Here is a 4659-nt window from a genome sequence, read left to right as displayed (position 1 = left end):
CCCCCCCTTTCAAGGACACAGTCAGTTGAATTCCAGCTTCTGTAGTCTGCATGAGAAAGGCTAGGGAGAAGCTGGGGGAGAGTCTGCGATTTAGTATAAGAAGAGCTGTGGCAAGGCTGGGCAAGGAAAAAAGTCCTTGGCAGTGTTTCTTTCTTATCCGGTGCAAGATGCAAGCTGTGCATTTCTAATAATACTCCATTTCTAACAGCATGACGACTGCAGGTTGTTCCTTTCTACTGTACAGTTCATTGGTAAATACAAGCAAGATCTGAACTGCTACTTTGAAACTCTTATGGAGCATCGACTGGCTGGGGAGAGAATGCAAGCACGCTACATGTCCTGGTGTAGTCAGAATGAGTATTTGGAGGTATGTGCCAAGAAAGTACTAAATACGATTCTTGAGGAGATGAGAAATGCTCGCTACTATGGAATCACCGTAAGTGGGACGCCTTCATTTATCATGAGATATGTATATGAAAAAGATGGAAAATGGGATGTACAGGAACGATTCCTGAAAATGATAGACTGTGATAAAAAGAAAGGAGTAGACATCGTGGAGCAGATAAAGAAAGTACTAGTGGGGAGTGTACAGTAGAGTTGCAGAACTGTAGAGGCCAACATATGCTTCACATATGTCTGGGAAATACCAGGGTGTGAAAACTAGGATACAGGATGAAAATCCTCAGGCATTGTTTTTACCCTGCAGTGCATGCTCTCTGAACCTATGTGGTGCCCATGCCATGGAGAAGAACCCTGAAGTGAAAACATACTTCAGAAATGCACAGAAGCTGTACACTGTATTTTCATGCAGTCCTTCAAGATGGAAAATTCTTCAGGAAATTGCAGAACTCTCTCTTCACTCCATGTCAACAACTAAATGGAGCTTGAGAATTGATGCTGTTCACCCCCTTATGATAAATCCTAAAGGGATGCTAGATTCTCTCTTCTCTATTGCAGTCCATCAATATCCAAAGATAACTTGTCCAAGGATCCAAGCTCACCATGGAAGAAGAGGTGCAACATGTCAAGAGCCTCCTGGAAGAAATTCAATGGTTGAATGATTCCTAGCCAAGTCTTCTCACAGAAGCCAAGGTCATTGCTGAGGAGCTAGTATCACCACCAAATTCAAGAGAACACACGGAAGAATCTGAAGGACGAAGCATTTCCACAATGAGCCAGCCACTACAGAACATACAATCTTTTCCCCTGAAGATAAATTCAGGGTTGACTTGTTCATCACAGCCACGGAGATGGTCCTCTCAGATCTCCAAAGCTTAGCTGAGACCAATGGAAAACTCTCAAGCTCATTCTCTCTCATACTTGACCCACCAGCTGTTGCAGAGGATGAAGAAATTGCAAAGTCTGCATGATCAGGGGACAGCAGGGCAGGCCCTATGAGGAGAAGCTATGGGACCTGAACCTGTTCAGCCTCCAACAGAGAAGGCTGAGGGGGGATCTAGTGGCCTGTTATAAATTAGTCAGGGGGGATCAGCAGGCATTGGGGGAGTCACTGTTCCCCCGAGCACTGCCAGGAGTGACCAGGAATAATGGTCACAAGCTGGCAGAGGGCAGGTTTAGGCTAGATATCAGGAGGCGCTACTTCACAGTCAGGGCGGCTAGGGCCTGGAACCAACTTCCAAGAGAAGTGGTGCAGGCTCCTACCCTGGGGGTTTTTCAGAGGAGGTTGGATGAACATCTTGCTGGGGTCTTTTGACCCCAGTATTATTTCCTGCCATGGCGGGGGGTCGGACTAGATGATCTACTCAGGTCCCTTCCAACCCTAGAAACTATGAAACTATGAGTCCCTGTCCACCACATACCCATGAGATGTGAACAAGGATGAGTTGCAAGAAGAACTCTGCCTATTTTACGAAATCAGGAAAGACTCAAACTTGTGCACCTCTGGAGGAGCTACAGACACTGCACTTGAGCTTCTCAACTGGATTTATGGCAAAGATGTAGAACTTGTGTTCCCTCAGATATGCATTTCCTTGAAAATGCTCATTGCCTTGCTAGTCTCTGTTGCATGTGGGGAACACACTTTTAGTAAGCATAAGATTATTAAGAACAACCTGCGGTCAGCGGTTGGGGAGGACAGGCTGAACCATTTGATCATGCAAAGCAAATAAATTATGATGATGTAATTGATGACTTTGCATCCATGAAGGTGAGAAAGAAAAACTTTCCTCTTCTCATTTTGTTACATTCCTAACTTTGTAGCATAAGTTTGATAATGTTTCACTTGCAAACTGTTAATGTCATTTTGTTTTAGTAACCTGTCTCCAAGGCAAATTCTCTCTGCCTAGCCCTCCTTGCCATGGGAACAAGCCAGGAAAGCCCCCTTGTTCCCACTTCCCAGGGCAAGGGAAGGAGCTCCTTGTGTAGGTCCACATTAGTCTCTTGCCATTTTGGGGGGGTCAGACCATAAATGCTGGAAGCTGCCACTGGGAGAGGAATAGTGAAAAAAAACACCTGGTCATACCCAGTTCACTCTCCCTTTCAGTATCCACCCTGCCACTGTGTGACAGAGGCTACTGAGCAAGATGGGCAATAAATGGCAGTTCTTCTGTCTTTAGGAAGGAATTTTACCCCATGCTCAGATTGGTACAAACTGTGGGGCAGAAGGGGGTTGCCCTCCTCTGCAGCGGGGGTGGGAGGTGTCCCTATACCTGTGGCCCTCTACCTGGGATCTCTTGAGTATATATTGACAACATTTCATAGAAGCAGATCATTTTGTTGTTGAGGTTCCCCTGCTTGACCTGTGGCACTTTACAGTTGCAGCTTGAATGGCAATTAATTTGAATCAGTCTGAATTGCCAGGAGTGAAAAAAGTGTTAACCTTAGTACTTCACAGGTACCTGGGGTGGAACAATGAATTTTGTCACAAGGACAAAGAATGCCGGGGCAGAGCATTTTATTCTAAGATCCTTCAGACCACAAAACTATTGCCACACTCCAAGTACTTGCCAAGAATTGAGATAACACTTTGTCAACCAAGGCAATTCTGGCTAATTGCCTGGGACAACTATGACTAATTTGAGTCAATAATCATTCAAGCTATATGTATAAACAACTGTGCCACTGGTTTTGATGCCAGCCAAAGGTCAGGACAATCAGAGATTAATGGGGTCCTCTGTTTTAGCCTATCTCATTCCAAAATCAAGAAGATGGTAACCTCAAAAATGTTTCATTTGGGTATGAAGGAAGAGCTTGGATCAAAGTAAGGGTATGCATTTCTATAAATATAGAACTGCACTGAATTGAAACTAGCTTGGCACAGCTCTCATGGCCTCAGATAGTTCCTTTTGGCTTACCTGACAGATAACCTTCAGGCAAAGGTAGTAAAACCTCAGCAAAAGCAAATGTGTATGAAACCCCCGCAGAGCAAATCTTCCTAGACCTTTTGGTTTTCACTGTGGTCAGCAGCATTTGATTCAGCTTGGGGGTGAGGAGTGTCAGAATTGTTTTTTGGGTCAGAGACTTGGCAGTGAAATCATTCCAAAGGTTTATTATTCATTGAATGCTCACATCCAAAAAATAAGAATGATTATTTTTTGGATGTGAGAATTCAGTGAATAATTAACCTTTGGAATTTCGATTTAGCTCCATATTGAAGCCACTAATCTCAAGATTAACCTAATTGCACAGTATATTTCTTTTTATAGCTCAGATATTCATTGTGCTGTCATACCTTTCTATAGTAAGTTTGATTAAAAGAATATTCTGTTCCATGTAGAAATTTGATCTAATTAATCATTTTTGAATTTGTCATTAGGAAAGGTTTGGCCTCTGTTTGTTTTAATAAGTTAAATCTGTTTTATACTGTTAAAAATAAGTTTTTGTTTTCCATAGTCTCAGTGACTTTTGGTGATAACTTGTCCTGTCTCCCTTGATTTGGGTGCTCAGTCACGCAGTTTGAGAGAGTGCAAAGTTTTCAGCATGCATGGTAGCCATGCATTAAAAGACTCTGACACGAAGTTAGTAAAAGCAGGCTCCTTCTGAGAGGTACATAGATATCAAATCACTTGAGAAACATATAGCTATATAGACTAGTTCAAACAATCTATTGTTCAAATAAAAAAATAAGGGGTGGACATCCAATGATAGAATATGGCCTTTACATGGTGAAGGGAAAGAATTAATATATCTGAGAACATACAACCTGAATTTTAACTCTAAATTGACAAATGTTTCCTTTCCTTCGGTTTCTGTCATTTTACTGCCTCTAGGGCAAGATGGTTTTCCTCAAAGTAAACCTGTCCCAGGCTAGTTTTTCCCAGTTTGTGATGTCCGTGCCACCTTCTGTTCGGATAGGTTAGCGAAGTGGGTGGATCTGAACAGGATGCGGTTCAACAAGGACAAGTGCAGAGTGCTGCACCTGGGGAGAGGGAACCAGCGTTATGGTTATAGGTTAAGGGCTGACCCTCTCGGCAGCACAGAGGCAGAGAGGGATCTTGGAGTCAGGATTAACTCCAGGATGAACATGAGTCCCCAATGCGACGAAGCAGTAGGCAGAGCCAACCACACCCTGTCAAGCATCAACAGGGGCATCACTAACAGGTCCAGACAGGTCTTGCTCCCCCTCTATGCGGTGCTGGTCAGGCCGCAGCTGGAGTACTGTGTCCAGTTCTGGGCGCTGCACTTCAAGAGGGATGTGGA

This window comes from Crocodylus porosus, unplaced genomic scaffold, assembly GCF_001723895.1.
Source record: "Crocodylus porosus isolate Cpor-Errol unplaced genomic scaffold, CroPor_comp1, whole genome shotgun sequence".
Classification (NCBI taxonomy): domain Eukaryota; kingdom Metazoa; phylum Chordata; order Crocodylia; family Crocodylidae; genus Crocodylus; species Crocodylus porosus.
This window is presented reverse-complemented; position numbering follows the sequence as displayed.